Genomic DNA, 20,115 nt, shown 5'->3' with positions numbered 1-20,115 from the left:
CCTGCTTAGAGAAAAATCCCACCTCTGGCTTCAGCGATTCCCTCTCGATTTCCTTAAGAAAAAAAACCTGCCTTGCCCCAACTCTTCCAGCTGTCACTCTATTTTCTACCTCCAGAACCAAATGGCATAAAAGAAATGTATATACACTTTAGATTTCAAGTTCTTTGTCTGCACTCCTGAATTGGTAGAATTAGATTTTTATGTATCCTGTTCCAGGGACCCTCCTGGCCCGGAGCCACCCACAATGACTATGTTGCCAAATTTGAACCTTTGTGGTATTTACCTTTCATTTTGTTTTTGTTTGGGGGCTACACCCAGCAGTGCTCAGGGGTTACTTCTGGCTCTAGACTCAGGAATACTTCTGGAAGTGTTCAGGAGACCATATGGGGTGCCGAGGATCAAGCCTGGCAAGTGCCCTACCCCCTGTACTATCTCTCCGGCCCTGTGATTTTTACCTTTCGTGGTCTCATGGCCTCTGAAACATCCATGAAGACATGCTCTTCTTCCTTTAATACTCTCCTTCCATGGCTTCCCTGGCACCAATAATGGCTTATTTGGGGGTGCTGCTTTCCAGACTACTTTCCCTGCTTCTTTCCAGGTGAAATCCAGTATGCTGGAAATAAATGTCAGGAAGCCATAAAACCAAAACCACTTGAAGAGACAAGATATGATCTGAGAAAGAGTAATCCTGGCTAGGCAAGGAATGAGACTTTAGATGCCAGTTCAAAGATGAAGGCTAGCCAAAAAGAGAGAGAGGAGAGAATGAGAGAGAGGGGGGAAAGGGGAGAGGGAGAGAGGGAAGGAGAGAGAGAAGAAAAGTACCTGTCATAGAGGCAGGCAGGGAGTGGGGGGTGGAGGTGATGGGAGGGAACCTGGGGATACTGGTGCTGGGAAATGTACACTGGTGGAGGGAGGCGTGTTGGAATACTGTATGACTGAAATCCAATCATGCACAGCTTTGTAAGGGTCTATCTCACAGTGATTCAATTAAAAAAAAAAGATGAAGGCTAGAAGCCCTCAGAGAGGATTAAGGGCTAAAGGCAACAGGATGAGTGCCTGGGACAGGCCTGGGTTCAATCCCTGGCACCACGTGGTCCTCACACAACACTGGGTGCACCTCTGGGTATGACCCAAACTCCCCACGATCCCCAGAGAGAGGTGTGGGGAGAGAATTCATTAGGGAAAGGAAAGACCTTGAATAAAAAAGCCCACGAGAATTCAATGCCCTTTTCCTTGACAAGACCCTAGCAATGACCCTAAACTGCACAGCAAGCCCCAAGTCAAGGCTGTCCCACGGGTTCTGTGTAGATGAGAATGTGCAAGGCAAGGCCTTACCCCCTGTACTATTATGTCTCTGGATCTAATTGGTGAACTTGAATTACATTTCTGCTCAAGCCTGCACAAAAACATACCCTCACCCCTACCTCTGGCAGTGCGGTCTACACACATGGAGGAGACCACCAAGATGAATGCATGAAAACAAGGCATCTAAGATGAGTAAGAGGGTGGTGGGGAAGGAACGTAGGCAGGAGCAGAGAGGAGGAGGGACTGCGGCATCCTGGAGCCTCTGCAGCAGCGCCACCTGGAGGGCAGAAGGGGAAACAGGTGCTGGGAAACCTTCGCTTTCTGGAGCTGATTTTATCAGCTGCTAACAGAGGGAGCAGTTAAGAGTTTAATAGGTATTCCCAGGAGTGGTATTGCAGGATCAAATGGGAGCTCAATTTCTAATTTTTTGAGAATCGTCCATACTGTTTTCCAAGAGGGCTGAACCAGTCGGCATTCCCACCAACATGTTGAAGGAGTGTCCCTTTCTGGCCACATCCGCACCAGCACCGATTGCTTCTGTTCTTGTGGATATGGGCCAGTCTCTGGGATCCGTGGTGGTGGGAAATGGGCACTGGTGGACGGATGGGTATTTGATCATTGTATAATTGAAACCCAAGCACAAAAATTTGTAAGTCTGAAACTGTACCTCACGATGTCTCACTGATTAAAAAAAAAATAATAAAAAAATACAATTTAAAAAAAAAAGAGTTTAATAGGAAAATGGTTGCCAAACAGAATCTATTCCAAGAGTCGTTGGGAGTTGACAGAGAAACATCCATTGTGACACCATTTTGTTTTGGTGTGTGTGTGTGGTGAGGGGGGGGGGGCTTTCCAGAGATGCTGGGGGAAGGAGTGGAGAGTCATAAAGGCTGATGAAACTGGGTGTCGAACCTGGGCCCCCGTGCATGCTAGGCAGGTGCTCTAGCCCTTTGAGCTGTCTCTTCCCTACCCTGTGTCAACCCTTTTTAGCCCGAGATCTAAGACGTGGAGAGACAAGTTAAGCAAGTAATAACAGAATTCTTCTGCAAATCTAATTACATACGTCTCCCCACTCCAGCACTTATTGAGAGAGAAAACTGATTTCTTCCTCTTAAGTACAACATCAATATTTTATTTTATTTTTTGGTGTGGGGGCAACATTCAGCAAAGCTCAGGGGTTAGTCCTGACTTTACATTCAGGGATCACTCCTGTCAGTGCTTAAGAGACCAAATTGGATGCTGGGGATCGAATCCTGGCTGGTTGTGTGCAAGGAAAACGCCCTACCCACTGTACTCTCACTCCAGCCCCTAGAATCAACATTCAAAGAGCACAATTTCTAGTTTAGTCTTTATCCTAATTATTATGCAAGCTTTGGGACTCTTTGACCTTTTCTCACTCAATAACTTTTACCAACCAAGGGTGTGTGCATGACTTGTACCAACCACCTCCACACCCTTGGTTTCCTTCATCAAATTGCAAATGTCCACCTTTTTCCTCTCTTCCAAACCTGGGAGGAATCTTTTAGATTTGAGATCTAAAATGAAGACATCTGGTCACTTGGGTTCAGGTTTGTATGTGTAGCACTCGGGACCTTGCTTCTGGCCTAGATTATCAAGGGCTAGCCAGGCAATGCCTAAAGGCTGCAGGGCTACACCTGGGGATGCTCAGAAGCCCATAGAGTGCCAGAGATCAAATCCCAATTAGATGCAGTAAAAGCTTGGCCCCTGTAACTTCTTCTGGCCCTTTACAAGGAATTTTCTCACCTTGGTCAGATTACATCTTTTAAAATGCTACTATATGAAAGCACTAAATATGCCACAGAAAGTAACACTTCAGTTCAAGAAGGCTTTCTTCCTTTTCTATTACTCAAAGGAACATAAAATTAATAATCAGGAACAATGATTTAAAACAGAAGTTAGAGAAAATGGTTTTATTGCACCCAATCAGGATTTGATCCCTCGCACTACTATATGGGTTACTGAGCATCTCCATTTTGTAGCCCCGAGGCCTCTGGGCGCTACTCGGCTAGCCTTCAGTAACCTTGGCACCACAGGGCCATAGCATCAGAGCGACTGACCCTAGGATCATTAAGCACTCTTTATTTGGGAGGCAAATAAAGGGTGTGCTTTCAAGGTCACTGTGACGCTGGCTGCAAGGGTATCCACATGCACCCTACCCCATTGTCCTTACAGAAAAGTTTCAGAGGGGTAAGAGCTCAACAGGCTAAGCACATGCTTCATCTACAGGAGAACCAGGTCCTGTCCCCAGCATTGCACAGGCCACTGCATACCACCAGGTTCAATCCGTGAGCAAGGAGCCAGGAGTAGCCTCCAAACAAACCAAACCAGAAAAGTATCCAAGAGAGAGTATGGATTGTATCTGCACATGACCCCTGTGGATGGTATCTTGTAGTGAGCAGGCTCTTGGGTACATAGCTCTCGCAAGACGTTGTCTATAGAATATCTACAGGGTTAAGAAAGGCATTTTACGAGAACAGGATGGTTGGACAACAGGAACTAGAACATTCTTGATGTCAGCCTGTGGCTTAAGGAGTAGTCTTCTGAAGAGCCCCTGATAACCTGTTATCTCCCCCATCTGTCCCATGACTACCCTTTTTTGACTCGGCCCCAAAGCTATGAGGGACAAAGTTTAAGCTCAACGTATATAAGTGCTGTTGAATTTACAATAAAGCAGCTTCAGCTTTTGCTCACTATACTCTAATCCTGCTGTCTTTCTCTTTCTTTCACTCTTGCACCCTCTCCCTGTTACCCACATTGACTAGTCCCGCGGGACGGGACAGTATCTTACATTAGCATTAGCAATCTGAGGACTAGGGAACCAGCATTTAAGTTATTATAGCGAAGGAACCATCCAAAGCCACACTCTCCAGTTTATCGGGATCTTCAAATGCTCTTTCCCCACAGCAGGATCCTAGCCAGGATACAGGACAATGATTCGTCCCATCTCCTAGACCTTTATGGCCTGGAACAGTTTCCAGGCTTGTGTTGTTTTCATTGCCTTTTTTTGGAGGAGAACAGGTTCTGTCAGGTCTTTGGAGAAAGTCCTTCATTGGGATTTGTCGGATACTATGATCTTGCTTAAGAGTGGGGCAGTGTTTGTGGGGGGAGGGGAGGAGGAGAGGAAGACCACGGTGGTCAGTGTCCTTCTCATCACATGAAACACACACAAAAAAGTGCACACTACTGATGTGACTTTGGCTGCAGAAGTCAGTCCGGGTCATCGAGCTGGGTGTTGTTTGGCATGTGCTTCTATTGTGGCCTGACTGTCCTCACACAGCTTTCTCTGTACTGGCCCTAGTTCAATGTGTGAAACCCACAAGAGCTGTTCTACAGAACACAGCTTACCATGGTGGTGATGGGGTGGGGACTTGGGGGGGGGGCACTTGGGTGGAGGGTGTGGTGTTGGAACATTGTATACTTAAAGTTTTGGTTATTTATACAATCATGGTACCTAAGATTAAAATTTTAAAAAGAAATAGATCGTGGAACCAAGTTCCATCATCTTTGGGAGGAAACTAAAAAATTCTACATGGAAGAGAAATCTTTTCACCATTTATTTTTTTCAGCCATTTTGGAGGAGCTTTCTCAGCAGTTTTGGGGGCACAAGGGTCACTGCTGGGCATATTTATCCTGGCAGTGAAAGCCCGGTGGCTCGACCAGCAGTTCAGGCATGTGGGACCTGGAGGTGCTTTGGGAACACCAGAGAGGCCATCAGAGTTTCACTGGTGGTGCTGGGGTCACGTGGCACTTGGGGATCAAACTATCAATCCCAGGGCCTTACCCCTGCAAAGCACACACTCAGCCCTTGCAGCTCCCTCTCTGGCCCTCAGCCATTTTCCCTCTCAGTATGGACTTGTGGACTTTATACTTTTCACAATCTCATACTACTTTGCTGCTCCAATTGCTCCAGCTTTGACCACTGGGGATTCTTTGAGGCTTCTGCCTAGGTTCCTATGATTTGTTTTGTGTTTGGGGTGGGGACCTCCTGTCTGACACTCTGAGATGCTCCTGGTTTGTCTTGTGTATTTTCTCTACTAACTCTACAATCAGTCATTTCTTCTTGAAGCCCAGGTTCCTTCATTAGGGAAGGATACTAGGAAGCCAAGATCTGGTGCTGGCTCTGCTCACCGTCTGTTTACTTTTCATTCTCTTACTCCTTCATCTTCATCTGTTCCACCTCTCCTGGGGGGATGGTCTCTCCTCACTGCTGGGATCGGAACATATTGGTCCTCCACTGCACACTCCCTAAATCTCCTTTCATTTCCTTTAAAGCTCTAGCATGGTCACATTTCACACAGAGTTGAAAGTGTCACTATATGATTATGAAAGTCTCAAATCATGTGCAAAATACAAAATAAAAAGATAACATTAAAAATCATCAGGGGGGCGCTGGAGCAATAGCACAGAGAGTAGGGCATTTGCCTTGCATGAGGCTGACCCGGGTCTGATTCCCAGCATTCCATTTGGTCCTCTGAGCACCACCAGGGGTAATTCCTGAGCACAGAGCCAGGAGTAACCCCTGTGCATTGTCAGGTGTGACCCAAAAAAGAAAAAAATAAATAAAAATCATCAGGGGCTTAGAGAGATAGTAAAAGGGTAAGGCACTGGCCTTACATGTAGCTGACCCCAGTTTGATCCCCGGCATTACATATGGTCCCCCAAGCACCATTAGAAAGTGATCCCTAAGCACAGATCCAGGAGTTGTCACCAAACACCATGTAGCCCCAAACCATGTCTCCCCTCCCCACTCCCACCCCTCACAAAATTACCAGGTAAAGCACAGTTTCTAAGGGGAGGGCTGAAGGATTATGTCACACCACAGAGGTTTGCCTCTAGCTGGTGAGTCAAACAAATAACCATGAGACTTAAAATGGGCCACTCTTATAAAGCCTCATGACATTTAATCTGCCATGACATTTAATATTATTCCCATCTTCAGATGATGACACCAAGACTTGAATAAGTTCAGTAATTGTCCAAGTTCAGGCAGCTTGGAAATGATGCCTGGCCCCCAATCTGTCTCTACAGCCAGCACAGAATTTTATTCATTTTCACAGAATAAGTCTAGATGTTAGCAGGGCTGGTTCAATCCTCTTTTTCCCATTTGCACGTTCCCTGTGTTCCTGGGCATCGTGCTTCTCAGTCTGTGGTTCTGCCATCACATTACCTTCTCCTCTGACTCCTGCATCTCTCCTGTGAGGCTGTAACTAGCTTGGGTGCATACACATGGATAATTCAGGACAATCTTTTCAAGATTCTGATGACTCCCATTTGCTACAGATTATGCCATTCACAGGGTAAAGAGGGTGATGGCATAGATATACTGGGGGGCTGGGCAGGTAGTTTTCAGCTTTCCATAGAGACTATCAGTTGTGTCTGTGTATTTTTAATTTATTAATATTACAGTGCAATTGAGGGCAGGGGGTTGGGCCACATCCAGTGGTGCTCATGGCTGCTTCCGGATCTGTGCTTGAGGTCACTTCCGGCAGTGTGTTGGGGATCATGTGCTGGGGATGGGCCCTGGACCTCCTGTACACTTGCCCACTGAGATATGGCTCTGTCCAAACGCGATTTTTCTTTTCTGTGTGCAGTGATGGAGGTGGGCGAGCTGAGCTCAGAAGGCCCAGAGGCAGCTCCCAACAGTACTTGGCCAATCAGATAGACGGTTCGTTGCTGGGGCCTGGCAATGCTTTAGTGCGATTCTTTTCTATTCTAAATATGTCATCAAAATACTTTTTTGGTGTTTGTATTAGGGTGAAAATTGAGAGGATAAAAACACATCCAAATACTTAATATTGGAAAGCAAGTTTAATATGCTAAGAGAGGGAGAAGTCTGTTCATTTAAGTGATAAGATTCTTAGAAAAAAAGATTATGATAGATAATACCCCAAAGTAGAGAGAGAGTATGAGGAATATTGTCTGCCATGGAGGCAGTGGAAGGGTAGGAAAGGTGGGCGTATACTGGGCAGATTGGTGATGGGAATGTGCACTGGTGGATGGATGGGTGTTTGATCATTGTATGATTGTAACCCAAACATGAAAGCTTATAACTATATCTCACGGTGAATCAATAAAATTAAAAAAAGATTATGATATAGGGCTGAGGATGTGGCTCAGTGGTGAAGTGTGTACTTTACCTACACGATGCCGTATTATACAGCTGGTAGGAAAAATTAGGTCATGAAATTTGCTTATAAGTGGAAGGACTTGGAGAGTATCATGCAGAGTAATATGAGTCAGAAGGAGAGGGACAGATATAGAATGACTGCATTGTGGGATATAAAAAAATTAAGACGAGTATGAAACTAATATCCAAGGCCAGGGAAAATGGGCCAGGAGGTTTGGTCATTGGTTGGGAATTACCACAAGGGTGTGGGAAATAGAAGGTAGTTAAGACAGAGGAGGGTCCATTATGACAATAATAGTTGGAAATGATCACTCTGGACAAGAACTGCGTGTTGAAAGTAGGTAAAGGGATATATATGATAGCCTTTCAGCATCTGTATTGCAAACCACAATGGGGGCGGGGAGGGAGGGGAGAGAGAGAGAGAGAGAGGAGGAGGAGGAAGGGGAGAGAGGGGAGAGAGGGAAAAAGGAAGGGTGGGAGGGAGGGACGGAAGAAGGGAGGGAAGGAAGGAGGGAGGAGAGAGGTGCCTGCCATAAAGGAGGCAGGGGTTGGGGGTGGCTTGAAGGGGTGGGAGGGAAACTGGGGACACTGGTGCTGGGAAATTACACTGGTGGAGGGATGGCTGCTGGAACATTGTATGACTGAAACACAATCATGAACAGCTTTGTAATGCTCTATCTCACACTCATTCAATAAAAAAATTAAAAATCAAAACAGAGTGTGTATCTTGTATGCATGAGATCTGGGTTTGATCCTCAGTACTGGAAAAAGATGAAATAAAATTACATATATACATATGTGAATAGGTGTGTATATATCAGTTTTGTTAGAATATATATGTGTGTGCACTGTACGGCACTGTCCTCCCGAGCGGAGGACATTTGCTCGAGTGGGCCCAGTAATGTCTCCATTTTGAGACTTTGTTGTTACTGTGTTTGGCATATTGCATACATCACAGGTAGCTTGCCAGGCTCTGCCGTGCGAGATACTCTTGGTAGCTTGCCGGGCTCTCCGAGAGGGGCGGAGGAATCAAACCCAGCTCGGCCGGGCCGGCTGCGTGCAAGGCAAATGCCCTACCACTGTGCTATCACCCCAGCCCATATATATGTATATATCTATATATGTGTGTGTGTGTGTATATACATAGCACACACACATACACATGTATTTATTGGATTATATAATTGGATTCTGGTTGTTGTCCCAGAGAAAAAAACCAGTGTAGTTGGATTATTCAAGGACCTTGTCTGACATGGCATCACTATGTTCTCTTAAAAGTATCCTCCATTCTGATCTTTGAAGCGTTCAGAATAAGAGAAGGAACACATGGAGGGTGCGGGATCCCGGAGGAAAAGAAAAAAGAAAAAACAGGTTCCAAAAAGAGCCGAGAGCACCGGCAAGTTCCAGATGGAGTAGGCGCCGCATCCCGCCTCCCCCAGATGGAACCCTGGTGACCAGAAGCCTCTACAAACACAGCTTGAGTATGCGGGAACGAGGACTTTTTCTCAAAACCGCGCGGCCGCTTACGGCCGCGCGACATCTCTCTATATACAAAGTGATCAATGAGAAGTAAACCACCCAATCTTTCTCCCTGAAAATCAGAGTTAAGTTTGGAGCATGGCCACAGCCCCAGAAACACAAGGACTTAATGCAGAAACCAGCAGCTTAGAGCAGAAAAGTGAACGGACGATGAGTTAACCCAGGCCATCATTTCTGCCCAGAGGGGAAAGGGTGTTGCCCCATTCGCCCTCTCTTCTCTGGAAAGAAGGATTGCGGCCGCATGGGAGCCTTGTGGACAGCAGGTATGAGCCGGGAGTGTGGGGGCGACTAAAACCTCATGGGAAGGGGGGCGTTCCGGTCCGCCCTTCACGCCCTACCGAGGTCACCAGTTGCCCCCCACGAGCGGCTCCCCAGCACGGCCACAGTCCCAGAAGCACAAGGACTTAATGCAGAACCCGGCAGCTTGGAGCAGAAAAGTGAAAGGACTATGCGTTAATCCAGGCCATCAAGTCTGCCGGAGGGGAAAGGGTGTTGCCCCATTCGCCCTCTCTTCTCTGGAAAGAAGGATGGCGGCCGCATGGGAGTCATGTGGACAGCAGGTATGAGCCGGGGGTGTGGGGGCGACTAAAACCTCATGGGAAGGGGGGCGTTCCAGTCCGTCCTTCACGCCCTACCGAGGTCACCAGTTGCCCCCCACGAGCGGCTCTCCAGCACGGCCACAGCCCCAGAAGCACAAGGGCTTAATGCAGAACCCAGCAGCTTGGAGCAGAAAAGTGAAAGGACTATGCGTTAATCCAGGCAATCATTTCTGCCCAGAGGGGAAAGGGTGTTGCTCCCTTCCGCCCTCCTCCCTCTGGAAAGAAAGATGGCGGCCACATGGGAGCCTTGTGGACAGCAGGTATGAGCCGGGAGTGTGGGGGCGACTAAAACCTCATGGGAAGGGGGGCGTTCCAGTCCGTCCTTCACGCCCTACCGAGGTCACCAGTCACCCCTCACGAGCGGCTCTCCAGCACGGCCACGGCCCCAGAAGCACAAGGACTTAATGCAGAACCCAGCAGCTTGGAGCAGAAAAGTGAATGGACTATGCGTTGATCCAGGCCATCAAGTCTGCCGGAGGGGAAAGGGTGTTGCCCCATTCGCCCTCTCCTCTCTGGAAAGAAAGATGGCGGCCACATGGGAGCCTTGTGGACAGCAGGTATGAGCCGGGAGTGTGGGGGCGACTAAAACCTCATGGGAAGGGGGGCGTTCCGGTCCGTCCTTCACGCCCTACCGAGGCCACCAGTTGCCCCCACGAGCGGCTCTCCAGCACAGCCACAGCTCCAGAAGCACAATGACCTAATGCAGAACCCAGTAGCTTGGAGCAGAAAAGTGAAAGGACTATGCGTTAATCCAGGCCATCATTTCTGCCCAGAGGGGAAAGGGTGTTGCTCCCTTCCGCCCTCCTCCCTCTGGAAAGAAAGATGGCGGCCACATGGGAGCCTTGTGGACAGCAGGTATGAGCCGGGAGTGTGGGGGCAACTAAAACCTCATGGGAAGGGGGGCGTTCTGGTCCGTCCTTCACGCCCTACCGAGGTCACCAGTTGCCCCCCGCGAGCGGCTCTCCAGCACGGCCACAGCCCCAGAGGCGCAAGGACTTAATGCGGAGCCCGGCAGCTTGGAGCAGAAAAGTGAACGGACTATGCATTGATCCAGGCCATCAAGTCTGCCGGAGGGGAAAGGGTGTTGCCCCATTCGCCCTCTCCTCTCTGGAAAGAAAGATGGCGGCCACATGGGAGCCTTGTGGACAGCAGGTATGAGCCGGGAGTGTGGGGGCGACTGGGGCCTCATGGGAAGGGGGGCGTTTCGCTCCGCCCTTCGCGCCCTACCGAGGCCACCGGTTGCCCCCCGCGAGTGGCTCTCCAGCACGGCCAGGACTCCAGAGTACAGAAACCAATTTCTTAACTATCTGACTTTCAGTAGAAATACTTCCAGGGTCAATAGGTAAAAGAGCGGAGATCCAAAACCAACATTTAATTCTTGAACCCAGCCGTAGAAAGCAAATCACTTCACAATGCTTTTTCAGCATGTCTGATTTGGGGGGGGGGGGTAAACTCTAAATAATAGTGGTGAATCTTTTATTGAAACAATGAATCTAATCAAAGCAGATAGAGTGTTAACTAGAATTCATCTGCCTCACAGGGACGGGGAGGGGTGGGGGGTGGGGTTTTATTGGGGTTCTTCATGGTAAAAAATAAGTATTGTAAAGGGAAATGTGTTTGATATTTGCATGACTGAGACATAAACCTGAAAGCTTTGTAACCTTTCCCACAGTGATTCAATAAAAAAAAAAAAAAGTATCCTCCATTCTTCGCTGCTCACTGAATCCACGACTGCAATCTGCCCCCAACCAAGATTCTCCACTGAGTCCACCCAGCACTTGAGACATGTTCCTGGCTCATCTGACCTCTGAACAGCAGAGCCACTGGGCCACTCGTATCTTTTTTTTTTCTGGCTTTTGGGCCACACCCTGCTTGATCAGGGTGCACTCCTGGTTCTGCACACAGGGATTGCTCCTGGTAAGGCTTGGGGACCATATGGGGTGCCAGGAATTGAACCTGGGCCATACATGTGCTAATAACTCAATGGCTGTGCTACGTCTGTAGGCCCCTTATTTTTTCCTTTATATACCTTTTACAATAATATATATTTGTCCATTTTTGGACTATTTAAAATTTTACCAGTTGTTTCTTTTGCTACTACTGTGTTCTTACAGCTCCCTCCCTACCTACAAAATATGAATTTTCAAAGACTATGTTTTGACTTGTCAAACTTTCACTATTATCACTTTTTAAACTTTTAACTCTGCAATTCCAGCTGTTTTGAATTTTACCGAACTAATTAAAAATATATACCAGTCACGGAATATAAGGAAACAAAATATGAGATTAATACCCAAGAATAGCTGAGATCAACACCAGGAGGATTACTCCATAGATTAGAGGCCAGCCAGGCATTCTAGGGGAAAGGGCAGCTCAGATAGAGAAGGGAGCACCAAATAAAGGGTGTTTGGAGGATCCTCCCAGGAGGGGAGATGCATGTTGAAAGTAGACTATGGACTGAACATGTTTGCCACTCAAAGCCTCTTTTGCAGACCACAACGCTCAAAAGGAGAGAGAGAATACAAGGGATTGCCCTGCCACAGAGGCAGGGTGAGATGGGAGGGATGGGGGTGGGAGGGATATTATCCATGGTGGTGGAAAATGGGCACTGGTGGAGGGATGGGTATTTGATCATTGTATAATCGAAACCCAAGCACAAAAAAATTGTAAATCTACAACTGTACCTCATGGTGTTTCACTAAAAATAAAAAAATAAATAAAAAAAATATACCAGTCATATTCATCATAAGCTGAACAAAGGCTGAGAGTCTACACTGGACTTCTGGTTAGTTTCTAACAAAACTGATCGATTTTTTTTATGAAATTCCATAAGATTTCTCTTGAGTGAAGAAGTATGTCTTTGGAAGGCAAAAGGTCCTGCTCAAAGCTTGTACCGCTACTATTCCTCACGCTGGGAATTCCGCAAGACAGGTCCGGCACCACACACTTTAGCACTGTAGAACTGGAAAGGCTTGGAATGAAGGGAATGCCTAGTTGTCTACAAGCATGTTGAAGAATTATTTGGATTTTCACGTAAGATAACATGCTAATTCAATTTCAACAATTCAAAAGAGGGAAGAGAGAGAGGAGATTTTGTCTAATGAACTATAAGCTTAATGACTTTTTCCTGGATCCCGTGCTTGGTCCTCTCACTTCATTCTCCATTAGGGGGCGGTACAAAGGCAAAGAGAGCCATGGATGGGGAGATGCCAAGGAGAGGCAGCCCAGGGAACTCAAACTGCTAACTCACTCAATTTCTAGGGCTTCTTGTTTTGTGCAGGGCTCTGATATCTGCATTTTCAGAGGATTACATGAAAAATGTTTCACCCTTAACAGCCCAATCCCAGATAGGAAACACTGCACTTTTGGCTCATGTTAATTTGAAATAGACAAAGCAAAAGACCTCCACATGATTAGAATGAGGTAGGGCATATATTTAATGAGAAATGAACACGATACTAAATCTTGGGAACAGGTGATCTTGTCTTTACTCATTCATACTAAACCAGAACTCTGGATTGTACAGTCTCTGTTGAACACTGTTAATGTGTTGAATTATATTTAATTGAATATAATTAAATAGAATTAAACATTAATCATTCTCCATAAATCATGAATGGCGAGCTCATTAAAACTCAATATTGCTACTTGCTATTTTCCCGGATTTGGAGAGGTAATAAGTGGGTGGGTGTTTCTTACATATAAACTTTTCCCAAACTTCTCTTTTGTTTTGTATGTTAGCACTAGCTTATTTTCAGGGATTATTAAAAAAAAAACAGACTGCATTTTCCATGCAGGTCTCATTCAGGTAACAGAAATATTAGAAATTCACAGGCAAGTTCACATAGCACGGAGCATTATGATTTTTCTCAGATCAAACCCAAAGGCCCCATTATCTTAAATTATTTATAACATAAAGATGTTATATTTATAACACCTGGAATGAAAATGATGTCTCAGGGAATAAATATCAGCAGTGGAAACTAACAAACCAAAAGTAGGTTGCTCTTTAAAACTTGGAAACATTAAAACTCAGTTTTGTACTATCCTAGGAAGAGCTAAAAAATACAAAGTCACTTCTTTCAATTAGGTCCATTTTAATGAAGTGTACAGGAGTTTACAACTCAAACCATTATTCAAAAAACTATTAGGTACATGATAGCTCACACAGAGTGCAATAACAAAAAATCCAAATAATCTGCAAATAGGAGGTATTGCAAAAATCATTAAGATTGACTTTATAAATGTCTTTTTCTTTCTTTCCATGTTCACAGGTCTTGAGATTGTGTGCACACACGGTTATGTGAGGTCTGATGAACTATTTCTTACAGCTGGGCTGATTTCTTCAATTCAGTCAATTCAAAATAGACAGCAGAGGGAGTTTACTTCTTCTCCATGGAATGAGCACTGTTCTTGGTCTTTATTTGGTTTCTATCCCCTAACAAATCAATGTTAAAATTCCCTCTTTCAAAGTAACATCATCTAGGCCTTGTGGTGGTCTGGTTACTTCTGGTCTTCCAACACCACATGTTTGAGGGTTCAAAGAAAAGCCCCAACTTTTTCAATGAGAAGAGCGTGCTTACGATGGAAATGCACAATGGCCAGTTTCCCTACCTTCATATAGGATAACTTCAGTTCTTATTGCGTTGTTAGCAAAGGAAACTGAATGGATCCATGCCAAAAACCTACTGTCACCTCTTGGTAGTCTTTGGATGCCATTATTAAGCCTGAAGATACCCCATGGCAGAAGGCATGAGGACACAAACACACAGATACACACCACGCACACACACTCGGATTCTTTAGAAATGAGTCTCCGGCAGACTCAGAGAACACAACAGACCTGCCTTTTTGGGGCAAAAGAGCTAAATTTTCTTCCATCACTCCCAAAGTCTCCTGATTGGCAAAAACCATTTCCACTATTCCTTGCCAAAAGAATAAAATAGATCCCTTTAATTTATGCAGAGGGTTCCATTACAAGGCAATGCAGACAGCACTGATTTGATTTCAAGAGTAAAACATTATTTTACTATAAATTCAAAACAGTGTCATATACATTCAGACTGCTCGGAAGTAGTTCAGATCGATTTTTTTTAATGAAATTTATGAAAATATTCTACTAAGCCTCCAGTTAGCTGGTTCAGAAGTTTTTGTTTTGTTTTTCCTTGTAGTGCTGGGGATTAAACCCAGGGCCCCCCACACACAAAGCAAGCTCGGTAAGCCACAATTCCATCACATGAAATTGCCTCTGCATTCCAGGGCACTATGGGGCAACTAGGGCGACACCTGGGGACCCAATGCAAGGCTCTGCTGGGAATGTGCTCTACTACTTGAGCTAATTCTCAGTTGTCATCTCTTACTGTCCCTAAGAAATACATAAATTTAACCATTTTATTTGGAATTATTCCAGTGTGGCGAAATTTCCCAAACTAGGCTGAAATGGAAAAAATGGTCTACAGTACTGAAGCAGACACATGAAAAGCATCTCAATAGTCTGATCAGACCTCACCTTATCTACTTGATGGTGTGGCAATAAAAGGGAAAAATGAAGTGGGCACAGGAACAAGGGAGACGAGTTAGAAGGACTTGCAGGGTTAGGAACAAAGGGTGGAAAGAACTGGCATGGTCTGAATGATTTGATCTTAGATACCACACGTGAGAGGTCTGTTTCCTAATACAAAGATCAAGGTGCAACAAGGCAGGTTAGTACCAGAAAGTCAGAGAGTAAGTTAGCATCAAGACACTACAGTGTGGATTCCTACGTCTAAATAGTAGTTAATTTCAATAGTCAACACATTTGTTTTCTAGCAAAAGAACACAAAACTGGGGCTGAAGACATACCTCAAGGGACTGAGCACATGGTTTGCCTGGAGGAGTTCCAGGCTCCATCTCAGGTACCACAAGGACCCCGAGGTCTGTCAGAAACAATTCCCAAACATAGGGCCAGGAGTAAGCCCCAAAGTACGGCTGGATGTGGCTCCCCAAACTCAAACCAAACAAAATCCACAATGCCCAACCAGATACTTTTTATTTTCAAGTATTTTGAAATCGTTCCTAAAATGATTTGCACAAATCACAAGCTTGCAAGTGAAACAAGACAAAACTATAAATAATAGTTGACAAAGGTACCAGAAAAAAAAAAGAGAACAAATTAAACAACATGAATCCATTTACAATTGCCATGTTAACTCCATCTGAAGGACTGGAAGATGAAAACTTAGGGGTGGCGATGCACATTTACAAGGCACTCTTTCCTCCTTGGTAGCTATGGTTTTATGAGCAGAGTCTCCTATGTACCACTCATCAATAATAATATGGGGTCCACACTGCACAGATAAGTAAAGCAGGAAATAAGATCTTTATTAAAGGGACCCAGATGACTCCGTTTTCAGGTTTCCCATTCTGTCTGGGGAGTAAGTTAGATCTCAGGCTTATTCCTGGCTTTGCTCTCAGGGATCACTCCTGGTGGTTTTAGGAGGACCATATGGGGTGCCAGGGATCTAATCCAGAATGGTTGTATTCAAGACAAATGCCCTACCTGCTATACTATCGCTCCAGCCCCATTTTCAATTTTATATAATGCATACATATTATATGATGTATTCTTTATGGAATAAAATATAATGACTGAATTTAGTGTCTATCTAATCACTCTGATGATCATACTTACTTTAAATAAAACTGAAGTATGCTACTCATTTTCAGTAAAATGCCCTCCAAAGAGCTAAAAAAACACTGATGTACACATTTTTCAAAACTTACTAAATAATGGATCAATACGATACTGGTATTTTCTGGACAATTTAGAAGTCTTGTTGGTCAGATTAAACTCAGACCTAACATGAACATGTAAATACATCTGTATCAGTCTTAACATATGAAATGTTTAATTCACTAACAAGTGGGCAGAAAAGGATCAATTTTATGATTGAGATTCCCTTAGGTCCTGCCCAGGAATTGCTTCAGCCTCCAATATTGTTCATTCGATTTCCCAGCCTAAGGACTTGGAGGTAGAGAGCTGTATGTGAGCCTAAGAAACAGAGGTTAAATACTTTTTGCCATACATTGATACATCATCAATTCAATAGTTCCTGTTTGGTAATCAAGATAGATGCTTTAAGAATTCACTGGTACATGTTGTGATTCTTTGCTTTATACCTAAACATATTCTAGCCCATCTTGCTCCACTGAAATGAAAAGTCAACAGTTCTTGCATTCCCTAACAGAGATGTAAAACAAGTAATGCATAAAATAAATTAAAACAAGAGCAGCATTTTGTTGATTACATATTTTTCTTTGTCCTTAACCTGTTGTAGTTGTGAAAACATGCACTTACCACCAATTCAAAACATTCTGAAAACTCCTGATTCCCTTAAAATTTAAAGTTTCAGATTTCCACTTTCAGGGTGGTCTCTGGCAAGAATATTGTATATCTTGAAATGATGAATTTACATTATATGATCAAAAGAAGATAGGTTCAGAATTGATTAGTTATTAGCTAATAATTAATATAATACAAAGGTGAAGAAATTTTCATGCATCACCCAGTAAGGACAATTTTAAAGTTATTTGCATGTGTTTCTATTCATTTGCTAATCAAAAAATATATCTGGAATCTCCAAGGAGAATTAAAGATGTCAAGTCTATGCTTGACAAATGACTCAATTATGTAATAAAATCAGTTTTATTGATTGACCACTAAAGAACTAAAATGTCTTACTAACTGCTTGATAGAGAGGGAGGGATCAAATAACCAATGAAAAGACAGATAGTGGGGCTGGTTCAGAAGTACTCCCAAATATTTCAGAGTAAATCAGAGTGATTTCTTTTCTTTTATTTTTTTTAAAAAAAGTTTTTTGATTTGGGGTAAGAATTTTCCCAGACTATTCTTATTGCTTCTCTGGACTTTCGAGAGTTTTAATTCCATGGGTTTCATTGTTTTTATACCTGCAGAGCAGTGAAAATACATAAAAATACTTTCTAGACAGTACGGCAGAAATAAAAAACACTGTTTATACTGCAGACCAGTTTATGATTTAAGAATTATTGGAACTCCATCCAAGAATCAAGCCTAAGAACAAGTTTGGGGTACCAAGTTCCATATGCCTTAACCAAAACTATTCATTCAGCTGGAGAGATGATTTTGCATAGGATAGAATAAATATTTAAATCAACCGAAATGAAAGACTTTGGTTCCTAGACATAGATGAAACCTCAACTTGAAAATCACCGTTGGCAGCTCCTGTGTCAATTATTCAAGTCAACCTTTTAACTTGGACATTTGAAGTCCAAAAAAAGTCCATTTGAAGTATCTAGAAAAGTCTTGAAAAGTAGCGATTTACATTTTACTGCCTGAGACTCTGAACTTCAAATTTAAAGACCATCAGTGCACTGGAGTTTGGCACACAGGCTTGATTCCTGGAAGGATTTCCAATCATTCTTAAATCATCAATCTGATTTGGTAAGCAGCATTCCCAAATTTTCCAGCTAATGGAGAAATCATTATCATTTGTTAAAAATCACAGCCATCTTTCAAGTTGAAACTGGTGCAGCAACTGTTTCCATTAAGAGGTACTTCTTCCCGCAGAAATCTCATTGAGAAGTTTCCGTTTAAGGCACTACTAAAGGATACGAAAACAGGTAGGAATAAGCCATAACTGTCCACAAACAGAAGACACTTCAAAAACACCAATTGGTCTTCTAATCTGGCCCACTTTAGCAATAAAGAGGCCAGAGGTTTTTCACAGCTAGCTGATTCAACTCTTCCATTTTACCAAACTTATTCACATGACTTTGATTTAATTTCCTTGAGGCAGCAGAGAAAGACGACACGGATCTGAGAGATAAACCCAGGCAAATCTAGTTTATGACCTCGTCTTATGATTAATTCTGTAAAGACAGCATAGAGTGATCAGATCTGATTGCTGAGAACTTAAAAAGAGCGACCCCCGCCCACCCCCCCCCAGTGAGACTGAAGTTTAAGGTACTCTTCTCTACTGGTTTGAGGGAAAATGTGAATGAATCATTCCTTTTTCACCACCACGTGAATGGAATATGTTAAATGCAAAATCTGGAGGAAAGTTATTTATTTTGAATCCTCACTTTCAGCAGGATTTTTCTACACCTATCAATGAATCCAATTTGGGGATCACTGTCATCCCGTTATTCGTCAGTTTACTCAAGCAGGCACCAGTAACGTCTCTATTCCTCCCAGCCTGAGAATTAAGCAGCCTCTCCTTACTCGTCTTTCCTAACGACTGGAGGCTCTTTCAGGGTCAGGGGAATGAGACCTGTTATCATTACTGTTTTTGGCATATCGAATACGCCACGAGGAGCTTGCCAGGCTCTGCCTGTGCGGGCAGGATAGACTCGGTAGCTTGCCAGGCTCATATATATATATATATATATATATATATATATATATATGTCTATATTTTGTTGCCTACTGTCTGAACCCCATCAAATAAGGTGTGGTAATTATGGAAAATGGGTAGGAAGTGTCTTATGATGTGTCATGTGGCTGCAAAGTGGCCTGGAGCGTGGCAGCAGTTGGGTGGTGGAGGTTGGCTGTGGGGGCTGGGTCCCTTGAGGTGTGGAGGGCTCTCACACGCCCCCACTCTGGGGTGCTCCGAGTGAAAACAGCCTGGCCCGAGTCCGCGCGGAGTCTGCTTCTCCCTGACTCCTTGGTAGTCTGCTAGTGGGAGACCCTCGATTCTGATCCTTCGCCTTCTCCTGTCCCGGAACCTGGCAAGTCCTCATCATGCGTGAGTGCATCTCCATCCATGTTGGTCAGGCTGATGTCCAGACTGGCAATGCCTGTTGGGAGCTCTACTGCCTGGAACATGGCATCCAGCCCAATGGCCAGATGCCCATTGGGGGAGGAGATGACTCCTTCAACACCTTCTTCAGTGAAACGGGTGCTGGCAAGCACGTGCCCAGGGCAGTGTTTGTAGATTTGGAGCCCACAGTCATTGATGAAATTCGCACTGGCACCTACTGCCAGATCTTCCACCCTGAACAGCTCATCACAGGCAACGAAGATGCTGCCAATAACTATGCTCATGGCCACGACACCATTGGCAAAGAGATCACTGACCTCGTCTTGGACTGAATTCGGAAACTAGCTGACCAGTGCGCTGGGCTTCAGGGCTTCTTGGTGTTCCATAGTTTTGGTGGGGGAAACCGGTTCTGGGTTCACCTCCCTGCTGATGGAACATCTCTGTCGACTATGGCAAGAAGTCCAAGCTGTAATTCTCCATTTACCCAGCCCCCCAGGTGTCCACTGCTGTGGTGGAGCCCTACAACTCCATCCTCACCACCCACACCACCCTGGAGCACTCTGATTGTGCCTTCATGGTGGACAATGAGGCCATCTATGACATCTGTCGTAGAAACCTTGATATTGAGTGCTCAACCTACACTACCCTGAACTGCCTTTTTAGCCAGACTGTGTCCTCCATCACTGCTTCCCTCCGATTTTATGGGGCCCTGAATGTCGGTCGATCTTGGCGATCACATTAAGTA

At 44.6% G+C, this 20,115-nt stretch overlaps 1 pseudogene; it reads left to right on the top strand.

Moving 5' to 3' along the window:
• Nucleotides 1-19,351: 19,351 nt before the first annotated feature.
• On the top strand, nt 19,352-20,112 carry LOC130035108 (tubulin alpha-1C chain-like; annotated as a pseudogene).
• The last annotated feature ends 3 nt before the right edge of the window (nt 20,113-20,115 follow it).

The sequence above is a fragment of the Sorex fumeus genome, unplaced genomic scaffold (genome assembly GCF_029834395.1).
Source record: "Sorex fumeus unplaced genomic scaffold, SorFum_2.1 ptg000006l, whole genome shotgun sequence".
Lineage (NCBI taxonomy): Eukaryota > Metazoa > Chordata > Mammalia > Eulipotyphla > Soricidae > Sorex > Sorex fumeus.
The sequence above is the reverse complement of the archived record's forward strand: the minus strand, read 5'-3'. Positions and strand labels throughout refer to the sequence as shown.